This window comes from Peromyscus californicus, unplaced genomic scaffold (assembly GCF_007827085.1).
Source record: "Peromyscus californicus insignis strain IS unplaced genomic scaffold, ASM782708v3 Scaffold_8__1_contigs__length_139910024, whole genome shotgun sequence".
In the NCBI taxonomy this organism is placed as follows: domain Eukaryota; kingdom Metazoa; phylum Chordata; class Mammalia; order Rodentia; family Cricetidae; genus Peromyscus; species Peromyscus californicus.
Genome location: NW_026294606.1, coordinates 70,363,878 through 70,376,019, shown reverse-complemented (window position 1 = coordinate 70,376,019; position 12,142 = coordinate 70,363,878).

Here is a 12,142-nt window from a genome sequence, read left to right as displayed (position 1 = left end):
CATGTCCCTCAGAGCTGTTTCAGATTCTGATATAGCTGCTAAGCTCTGGGTGGGTTATAAGTCTGCATTCTAACATGTTCAGATAACGCTGGTGGTGTGGGTCTGTGGTATGTTCCTCATAATTACTATTATTAAGGATCTACTTGGAAAGAATCCCACCCCTTGTCCCTTGCCCTTTGCCCTTCTGGCAAGTTTAGAAGACATGCATCCCTCTACCTCTTTAAAGCAATTATAAATAAGTGACACCAATGCCTTAAGTTAGAAGAATAAAAACCGGTTTCTCCCTATCCCCATGATGTCTCCCTCTATCATGGTATCTCTTTCATTGCTTTCCCACTCCATCCCTCTTCCAGCTTGATCATCCCATTCCCTTATGTTCTCATCCCCCATTCCCTACCCTCTATTTCCCAACCCACACCCCCAGTTTACTCATAGAGATCTCATTTATTTCCCCTTCCCAGAGGGATCCATGTGTCCCTCTTAGGGTACTCCTTATTAGCTAGCTTCTCTGGAGCTGTGGGTTGCAGTCTGGTTATCCTTTGCTAGATAGTAACCACTTATGAGTGAGTACATACCATGTCTGTCATTTTGATTCGGGGTTACTCACTCAGGATGATATTTTCTATTTCCATCCATTTGCCTGAAAATTTCATGATGTCATTGTTTTTTACTGCTGAGTAGTTCTCCATTGTATGTAAATGCACCATATTTTCTTTATCCATTCTTCAGTTGAGGGGCATCTAGTTTGTTTCCAAGTTCTGGCTATTATGAATAATGCTGCTATGAACATAGTTGAGCATGTGTCCTTGTGATACGATTGAGCATTCCTTGGGTATGGTATCATTGGGTCTTGAGGTAGATTGATTTTCAATTTTCTGAGAAACCATCATACTGATTTCCAAACTGGCTCTATAAGTTTGCATTCCCACCAACAGTGGAAGAGTGTTTCCCTTGCTCCACATCCTCGCCAACATAACCTATCTTCAGTGTTTTTTTTGTTTTGTTTTGTTTTGTTTTGTTTTGTTTTGTTTTTCGAGACAGGGTTTCTCTGTGTAGCTTTGCGCCTTTCCTGGAACTCGCTTTGGAGACCAGGCTGGCCTCGAACTCACAGAGATCCGCCTGGCTCTGCCTCCCGAGTGCTGGGATTAAAGGCGTGCGCCACCACCGCCCGGCAGTGTTTTTAATTTTAGCTATTCTGACAGGTGTAAAGGAGAAACTGGGTGCCAGGGATGTTCCCAGGAATCCACAAGGATGACCCCAGATTAGACTATTAGCAATAGTGAAGAGGGTGCCTGCCTGGCCTACCCTGGTAATCAGATTGGTGAATACCCTGTCATCATAGAGCCTTTCTCCAGTAACTGATAGAAGCAGATGCAGACATCCTCAGCCAAACACCAGGCCAAGCTCCAGGAGTCCAGTTGAAGAGACAGAGGAGAGATTCTATGAGCAAGGGGCATCAAGATCATGATGGGGAAACCTTCAGAGACAACCAAACCAAACTGGTGGGAATTCATGAAATTTAGATCAACAGCTGCAGAGCCTGCATGGGACTGGACTAGGCCTTCTGCATGGTGAGACAATTATGTAGCTTGATCTGCTTAAGGGGCCCCCTGGCAGTAGGATCAGAATCTATCCCTGGTGCATGAGCAGGCTTTTTGGAGCCCACTACCTATGATGGGATACCTCGCACAGCTTTGAGGCAGGGGGAGGGGCTTGGACCTGCCTCTACTAAATGTACCTCCCCATGGGAGGCCTTACCTTCTTGTAGGAGGGAATAGGGGGTGTGTTGGGAGGGGGAGGCTGGAAGGGCAGGAGGAGGGAAGATGGGGGTCTTTGATTGGTATGTAAAATGAATAGAAAAATTTTCTTAATAAAAAAATTTTATAAAGAAGAATAAAAACCTTTCTTCTAAGGCTTTTGCTTTGCACTGAAGGAAATGGAGCTATTTCCCACCTTGAGGTACTTCCAAAATTCTCTGTCTCCTCTCACCAAGGGATGAGTGTAGGGGAGAAAATTACACTCAAAATCTCTTTGGTTTTCCCATGTGAAACTCAGAAAAAGGAACGATCAGACTTAAGAGTCCCTAGCACAGTGATTCTCAACCTGTGGGTCACAACTCCAACAGGGGTCACATATCAGATATCTTGCATATCAAATATTTACATTAATGATTCCTGACAGAGCAAAATTACAGTTATGAAGTAGCAATGGAATAATTTTATGGTTGCGGTCACCACAATAGGAAGGTTGAGAATCACTGCCTTAGCAGATAAATTGCTTGGCCCACCTCATTTTTTTGATGAAATGCTCCAGATTCTAATGCATAGTAACACTTTTCAGCAGTTTTCATTTTTAAAGCACAGAAAACACACGCAGCTGCCATTTCTACACGGGCCTCATCATTACAACAATTTTCCTGTTCTACATGCCGTGAGCTGAGAGAGAGAATCTTCAAAGGACTTTTTCCAAAAATGCATTTTCCCCTTGAAATATTCATTTAGGCCACTCAGCTACCTACTCAGGGTTCATGATAAATTATTCAGATAATTGCTTTAGTTCTCTGCTTCACTTTGCTAATGTAGATCTGTCCTTGGCCTGTAGATTTATTGTGGACTCCATTTTTTAGGGAATGAGAATCACTGGAGTTAATTGTTTTGTTGAGGCTGGCTGCTGAGGTGTTAGACATAACTGTGTGTCCTCATGTCTCATGTCTTCTATGTGAGTCTGACTACTGGATGTAATAGAGATAGCACATCTGGGTTTGAGAGGTGAGGGGAAGAAACCATAGAAATCATTGATAAAAAGTTATTGTATGGAGTTTAACATACATAATCTAATATTACCCTTAATTAAGTTGTAACCTAATTTAATTCTTTCAAACAGCAATGAAATTTAAACTCCTCTCTCCCCCAACTCATTAAACACAAAACATAATGCTTCCTTCAGTGTGACTTTATGTTTTATAAATGTCAGCTAAGGTTTGGAGAGGTGACTTTGTTGGTAAAGTTCGTAAATGACCTGAGTTCAATCCCTAGAGCCCATATAAATAGGTGCATATTATGATATGTGCCCAGCACAGGGATGAGATGGATAGTGGTGGTAGGGTGGGACATGCTAATCCTTAGAGATTGCTAGCCGGCCATTCTAGCCTAACTGGCAAGCCCAAGGTCCCAATGATAGACACTGTATCAAAAAACAAGGTGGAAGGCTCCTGAGGAGTGACTTCTTGTCTAAACGCGCACATACAAATGTGCACACAAACTTGTATATAACATGTGTATCACCTACATACATGTGAGCATACATAAATATGAGCACACATAAATGCACACTATTGCATCCAAATGTTTTGCTGAAGATACAGTGACTGGGGACTGGTTTGCCTTTATTCTTTCTAGCTTGTGTAACCTGATGTGACTAGCTGGGGGCAACATGAACGGCAGCTGGAGAGAGAGAGGAACACAGAAGCATCCAAAGAAGTAAACCTGCATGTGTCTTCATGATAAGACACTGTGATAAAAGGTGCTCACATCTGAGAATCCTGGCGGTACCACACATTCCTGAGTGTGATAAATAAGAAACATAACCAAACTTCAAGCGCATCAGAATGCAAAACAAACAGTAGAATTGTGGGCGGCACACCAGAGAGAAACCAAACCGTGCACTTCAGAAATAGTTCAGGGACTGTGCCTGAGGCTGGACATCAAGTTTTCTCATCTCCCTTGAGTTCATACGGAAACAGTCATTCAGAACAGGCAAGAATGGGAAGCCGGCTCACCTTGCATTCTTCCTAACTTTTCAATAGTTATTTCTGAAATACATAACCAGGGAAGCAGTGTGGTGTTAGGGTGCGGGCTTCTAAACTCTTAAATGTAAAATTGTTTAAAAAAAAAAGTTCACAGGAAAGAAAAAGATTCCACAGGCTTTAAAAAATTCCATTTTCTTAAAACTAATACCCCATGGAAACAGCAATCTCTCTAGACTGTGGCACTGCTGTTTGGAAGGTTTCTGAGTCGTCTTTGCACTACTGCTGAGCCTAACATGACCTGAAGTTTTTCTTTTACCTCCAATGACTTCCACCCTTTGGGTATTGCAACACTCTGTGGTGAAACTCAAGTTTTCCAGGCCCAAAGACTCTGTTGTGTTAAAAGGGCAGAGCAGACATTTGGCTTATAAAATGGCCCTTAATGCTTTAAATATTCTCTAGATGCCTGGACTAGAGTCTTTTAGGACTACAACTTAATTTTGGTGGCACTCCATACAGTGTTAGTGCCAGCATTTTTCCTCTTTAAGGATTTTGATGAGCTGCTAAGGAGAATTTGCTTTTCTATGATTCTATCTGCCTCTCATGCTACTGCAGCTGCTGCTTGGGAATCTGAGAGTGATGTTGAACTTTGTTTATAATTTTGCCTGTTGGGTGCTTCGATTACATTTCAGCATTTGCTTTCATTCTTTTGGTTGCCTCATCCAGAAGAATGGAGCCCATTCTTGGCTCCTCCCTCTCCCTGCTCTCCTGTCTAACAGTCTTCACAACAAAGCTTGTTGTTCCTTTGATCACATCCTAGTGCTTCCTTTTCCTTCTGCTGGGAAGCTCTGGCCCTTTGCACTGACAAGAAAAACTAAGATAAGATAAATTTAACAAAGTTCATTGAAGAAAGCAAATAGTTCCAGAAAGCCACAGCCAAGTCCATTCAGAATTCCTCACCCACCTCCTCATGTACAGATTATATGTATAGCCAGGGAGAGGAAAAAACACAAACACTCAGATCGGGCACCATCAACCTTTGCTTATTAATATGGTCGCGTTTTGGCAGCTTTGGGCCTTTTATTGGCTGGAGATACAGCAGCTGATTACTGACACTCAGTGGCTGCTGTTTAAAAGCTATACTGTTAGTTAGGTTACAATCTAGCTATATAACAACTAGCATCCAGTCCACTTTGCCCTGTCTGGAGGTTGCTTTGGGCCAAACTTTAGCATGTAGGTATGGAGACAAACTTGACAGTTTAATATGGGGTGAATCCCATCTTCTTAGACCTGGTTCCATTTCCAGACTCTTTTGTTCCTACTATCTTACTGTAGCTCTACATTCCTGCCAGGGGAAGTAGTTCCCAGGGTCCCCAGCAGGCCATTCATTCAGTTCTCCAATGACATGGATTCTTCTGTCTAGAACTTCCTCTCTTTTTAGGCTAACCTCTACAGATCTTTTAGGTCTTGGTTTAGATGTTGCCTTTGCCTAGAGGTCTGCCTTTACACTTTTCCAGTATAGAAATAAGCCTTTTTCATAGCCTTAGCAAGTAGCTGAGCTCAGCTTTGGCTTAGGTGTACGTCGACTTCATGTCTGTTTTACCTATCCTGGTTTTCTGCCTTCCCAAAGGAGTCTATAGACTTGATTTTTGTAGCATATAGAACTTGGCATAAGAAGATGACTTAACTTTTGCTTCTCTAAATATTTTCCTTTTAATGTCTTGTATGTCACTGGCCATCCTAACTTTCATTCATATTATATTCAACAGCCATATGCTTTCTTCTGCTTGCTCTTACTGGTAGTAACTTCAGTTCTAAAAATATCTAGAATGTTAGTGTTCACAAAATTCCCTTCGTGATTTGCAAATTACAAAGACAATAACCAATCCCTAGAAAGTGTGGCTACCTGGGCCCTTTGTGGTCCAATTTTGGTTCATGAATATTCATTTGCTTTATGAATATTAATCTTATAACATGTTTCATAACTGATAACTCAGGCATATTGTTTGACTGTGGCACCTGAATAGGCTGGTGTTTCCTAAGCCAGTCTTCTAAGGAATACTTATATCAAACAAAAGTGGATGAAAAATCATGCCTGATCAAATATTTCTGGCTAGTATCTGACTGTAACTATATATATCACCATATTGAGAACATCTGAATATAACTTCCTCTAGAGATCTCAAAGATCTACTTATGCCATGAGAATTGTTCAACAAAGATTTTAATTATTTGTCTCAAGATGAAACAGCTGGTGAGTTACAAAGTGGGCAGAGCTCATTCTGTGACTGTCACTGCAGCTGTTTATACAGATCAGGCTACCCTAGTCCTTGGTCGTGGCTGCCAATTTTATGTTTGGTGTGGTAACACAATATTATGGAAATATCTCCTACTTTCTAAGAGACTAGAACTTTTGATGGATCTCAATTATCAGTGCACCATAAGGTCAATTAAGACTTAAGATTGCTATCCTGTTGTGTACTCAACCTGCTTGATTAAGCTGTTTCTAGGAAAACAGCTTACTTTCAACCAAGCTTACTTTCCTTAGATTTCTCATGTAATCAACTTTCACAACCTTAGCTAAAGCATAGTTATGTACTCTTCCGTGCCCCTGACCCAGAGTATTGCTGTGTGTGACAGTATGTTATGGTAATAAATTTTGGAAACAGTAAATAAGTTTAAAGCAATATTATAAAACAAATACACACCATAAAGTTAGATATAGCATGGTATGGTCTGATAAGTCTATTTGTGATGATGTTTACAGTACTGTTTGTTATCTGGGTCAGCTTGAGTCAGTGACTTAATCCCTTATAAAACTCTGTTAAAGGTTTCTGTGAAGTATCCTCATTCCTTTTCCATGTGATGCTTGCTGTGCTGTTTAATAAATACAGAGACAGCCTGGACATGAGTGGGGGTAATGAAAGGCGAGGGTTGAGGGAAAGAGAGCTTGGGGGAGCGGGAGATCCCAGCTGGATCAACAACAGAGAGGGAGAACAAGGAATAGGAGACCATGGTAAATAAAGACCACATGAGAACAGGAAGAAGCAAAGTGCTAGAGAGGCCCACAGAAATCCACAAAGATACCCACACAACAGACTGCTGGCAGAGGTCGAGAGACAGCCTGAACTGACCTACTCTGGTGATGGGATGGCCAAACACCCTAATTGTTGTGCTAGAAACCTCATCCAACTACTGAGGGATCTGGATGCAGAGATCCATGACTAGGCCCCGGGTGGATCTCTGGGAGTCCAATTAGCGAGAATGAGGAGGGTTTATATGAGCGAGAATTGTTGAGACCAAGGTTGAATAAAGCACAGGGACAAATAGCCAAATGAATGGAAACACATGAACTATGAACCAATGGCTGAGGGGTCCCCACTGGATCAGGCCCTCTGAATGGATGAGACAGTTGATTGGCTTGATCTGTTTGGGAGGCACCCAGGCAGTGGGACCAGATCTTGTGCTCATTGCATGAGTTGGCTGTTTGAAACCTGGGGCCTATGCAGGATTGTTTGGCTCGGCCTGGGAGGAGGGGACTAGACCTACCTGGACTGAGTCTACCAGGTTGACCTCAGTCTGTGGGGAAGGCTTTGCCCTGGAGGAGATGGGAATGGGGGGGGGTTGGGGGGAAGGTGAGGGGGACGGGAGGGGGGAGAACAAGGGAATCCGTGGCTGATATGTAGAACTGAATTGTATTGCAAAATAAATTAATAAAAAAAAAAAAGTAGGAAAAAAAAATACAGAGAAAAATTTCTTTGTTAGGCACACACACATATGCACATACAGATGGACACAGACACAGACGTGGACACAGGGACAGATTTACTAGACAGCATTCAGGCAGGCACAGATTCAGACTCATATAACTGACATGGGGTGACAGAAGATGGGGGTGAGGGGAGGCAAAGTAGAGAACTCAAATCTTGCCTCTCTCTTGGTTAAAGTACTCCAGGAGGAAGCACCCTGTAATTCCTGTTTCTTAATGTGACACCAATGCATTATTAGTGATTCTGAGTTTATCACAGATGCATTCAAATTAACACATTGTTTGGAAAATGTAGTTATCTTTCCAAACTGTGACCATCTTGGGTGTTGTCTTAGTTAAAGTTTCCATTGCTGTGAAGAGACACCATGGCCATGGCAACTCTTATTAAGGAAAACATTTAATTGAGATGGCAGCTTACAGTTTCAGAGGTTCAGTCCATTATCATCATGGTGGGACATGGCAGTGAGCAGGCAGACATGATGCTGAGAGTTCTACATCTTGCAGGCAACAGGAAGTGAACTGTCTCACTGGGAGTGGCTTGAGCATATATGAGACCTCAAAGCCCTCTTCCACAGTGACATACTTCCTCCAACAAGACCACACCTACTCCAACAAGGCCACACCTTTTAACAGTGCAATTCCCTTTGGGGACCATTTTCTTTCAAACCAACACAGGTGGACAACATAGAAACTGAGCAAGTCTATGGAGAATGACCCTCAATATCAAATCAAATATCCTGGCTAAGAATTCATCTCATAAGAGAATTATTTTGAGTTTTCTTCAGCTGTGTTTTCAAAGTAATCACTTTAAAAGAAGACATAATAATCTCAACACCTTCCCGTCTTGGAAGATAGTATGCTGAGATTTGAAAAATCCATTTCCATTCCCTATAACCCATTTTGGCTACCTCATGCTTAGCAGACATATGACATGCATTAAGTACTTCCTGCTGCATGGTTTATTTTACAATCATCTTGCTCCCCTCCTGAGTTTCAGGTCTTCACAGGACTTTGAAACACCATTAACTCCAATCAGTTTGATTGTCTAGTACATTAAGGTTAAAAAAAAAATCAAAGGTCTTTCACTTGTTTGGTTAGAGTTACCCAAGATATTTTATGTTATTTGTGGGTATTGTAAAGAATGATGGTTCCCCATGCTGTGGGATGTCTTTCTGTATGCTGTGAATATGTATGGCTCTCATTGGCTAATAAATAAAACTCTTTTGGCCTATGGCAAGAAAACTTACAGCCAGACAGAAATCCAAGCAGAGATACAGAGAGAAGGGCAGAGTTAGGAGAGACGCCAGCCACTGCCCAAGGAACAACAAGGTGCCAGCAGACCAGTAACATGGCAACATTTGTAGAAATGGGTTATTTAAGATGGAAGAGCTAGTTAACAAGAAGCTGAAGCCATAGGCCATACAGTTTGTAAGTAATATAACCCTCTGAGTGATTATTCTATAAGTGGCCGCAGGCCCGAGGGTCTGGGCAGAACTGAAAAAAATTCATCTACAGCCCCAGGAAGGGGAAATAGTTAAGATTTCCTGGGTAAACTGGGAGAGGAGGGAGTAGTAGGGATGGGGGAGAGGAACATGAGGGATCCAGATGGCCAAGTTGGGGGAGGGACGGAGAGGGAGAGCAATGAGAGAGATATCTTAGTAGAGGAAGCCATTATGGGTAAGGGAGAAACCTGATGCTAGGAAAATTCCCAGGAATTCACAAGGATGACCTCAGCTGAGACTCCTAGCAACAGTGGAGAGGGTGCCTGAACTGGCCTTCCCCTGTAATCAGATTAGTGACTACCCTAATTGTCATCATAGAACTTACATCCAGTAACTGATGGAAGCAGATACAGTGATCCACAGACAAGCACCTGGCTGAGCTCCTGGAGGTCAGTTGAAGAGAGAGAGGAGGGATCCATGAGCAATGGGGGTCAAGATCACAGTGGGGAAACCACAGAGACAGCTAACTGGAGTTAGTGGGAGCTCATGGACTCTGGACTGACAGCTGGGGAACCTGCATGGGACTGAACTAGACCCTCTGAATGTGGGTGACAGTTGTATGGCTTGATCTGTTTGTGGGGCCCCTGGCAGTGGGACCAGGATTTATCCCAGGTGCATGAACTGGCTTTTTGGAGCCCATTCCCTATGGTGGGATACCTTGCTTAGCCTTGATGCAGGGAGGAGGGGTTAGGCTCTGCCTCAACTTGCTATGCCAGAGGCCTTACCCCTTCTGAGAAATAGATGGGGAGATGGGGTGGAGAGGAGTTGGTGGGGGTGGGGGAGGAGAAGAAGGGGGAACTGGGGTTAGTATGTAAAATGAAAACTTTTTTTAAATAAAAAAAAGAAAAAAATCAAAGGTTAGTTGCCTCTGATCATAATAAAATATGGATCTATCAATGTATAGGCACCACAAATAAACATTGGGTTATGCTAAAATTTATGAAAAATACAGTCCAACAAGTGTGTTGCCATAAAACTAGAAATGTAGTTAAATGTCTTTGGTGTAGGCTCAGTCAAATGGATATTTAGAACCTTCTTTTAAGGGAAGGGATTTATAGAGGCCTGGAAGAGCATTTATATCTTTGCTGCTGAGATTAGGATGCTCTGTGTTGAGAGTAAAGGCTTGAGGTGAGGTGAAAAATGCTGACTTGATAGAACCTAGGGGTAGAGAATCATGATCAGATGTAGGACAGATATGCTCACTGTACACAAGGAGATAAAAGTTTGCTTTAACTTACCATTTATTATATACCCACTATATCCTAGATTCTGAAACAGTATGGATAAATTAGGCAGAGAGTTTTCCATCTAATAATTTATTTCTCCAAGAGGGGAGGCTAGATGTACCTAAAGATAGGTAGTGCGGAGTCATTTTCAGTGGCCTAAAAACTTAAAATTCTTAGGAAAAGATTTAACAAAAGCAGCCAAAATTTTGTTATTGCAAATAATAAAATACTTTTACTCAAGGATTGGGGCCTCTCAGTTCTGTTAAGGCATCAATTCTGTGGAAATTAATCTTAGATGTAATATGATCTAAGTCCAATCAACATATGACATTCTAGACACAGAAACTAACAAGCTGTTCATAAAATTTGAATGAAAACACAGAGAATCTAGACCAGTCAAAAGAGTCTTGTCAAATAATAAATTTGCAGGTAATGATAATGATGTTACAATGACTTATCGTAAACAATAGAATAGAAGAAAATCTAGAGTTCTATATTTTAGGGTTGATCGATATTGACAAAAGTATCAGCATACTCCAGTGAGGAACGGTCTGGGCAGCTGGATAGACCATGTAAGATGAAGGAATGTTTGAGAAGGTGATAAACAAACACCAGTGGAAGGAAAGTGGTGTCACAGAGGTTACAAGTGACTGATATTGGTAATCCAGTAGTATGGTGTTGTTTCCACTATCCGTGTTACTTCCCTTGACAGTACTTTGCTGAAATATATATATAATATATATAATATATATATTATATAGTGTTCTCTGAAGTGATGTGCCTGAGTGATTTTGCTTACATGTTGGTTCCCAGTTCATGAGAGAGAAGTATTGAGATTAATAGCAGGCATTAGTCATTCTCCACAAACATAGCCATGTAAGGTAGCTTGATTTAATTAAAAACATCCACAATGGGAATTTTGTCTTTCTAGTGTTTTCTTTACCTAAGACTTTAATTTCTGTTATGAACTTAAGTTAGCAACCAAAGAAAGTCTTCAATAGTCAAATTTTATTTTGATAAATAATGAATTATATTTGGATACAAGTAGAATTGGCCATGGACTCAAGTGAACAAGATTTGACTGACATTTTGGGGTCAGAGAACCCTGGTGATTGGATATTGCCAAGTTTTATATTTTCTGAGATGCCAAGTGCATGGGAAATTTTCAGGGTCCGAATCCACTTTGACTATGTTTTGAAAATTTTATTTTGAAAAAAGTACCAGATAGAAATCCATGTAAACATGACAAAATATGGGGAAAGAAAATCCCAGTGATAACACTGTTTGCAATGTGATAGGAAGAAGAGTTTCAAAGATGTTTCATGTCCTGCATCTTCTAGGACATAGGTTTTGATGTGCTGAGGGATACTGAACGGGACTGTTCTGTTAGATAGGTTGAAAAAGTTCTCAATGCTTTGGAACTAGGAATACTGTCAGTATCATAGAAAAAAATAATATACTAAATGTGGGCAAAATCATTAGAAACTCCTTAGCCAAGCAAATACATAACAACGAAGTAACTACAGCCTTGATAAGTTAGTTTGTCCAGCTAGGTTAATGCAACCAGAAGGTATTCCAGGCAAAGGTTTGACCCTATGCTAAGGATCATGCTGTTGTCATTACAGAATATAGCTGTCCAATTTTGATTTCTTCTTTTCCCTAGGGAAAAGCCGGACAGGCCAGACTTGGCTACCTGTCCTGTCCCCCATGTGCAAACTAAAGAGATGAATAATGGTAAAAAGCAGGTAAAGATTTATTCATTGTAGCTACACTGGGAATAGGAATAAATGAAGAAGGTCAGTGACCTCAAGTCTGTCTCTCGGGTCCTGCCATGACTACTTGGCTGAAATGGGAGAACTGTGTCAAGGAAGGGGTGTGAAACACCAATGACTAAGCAGAC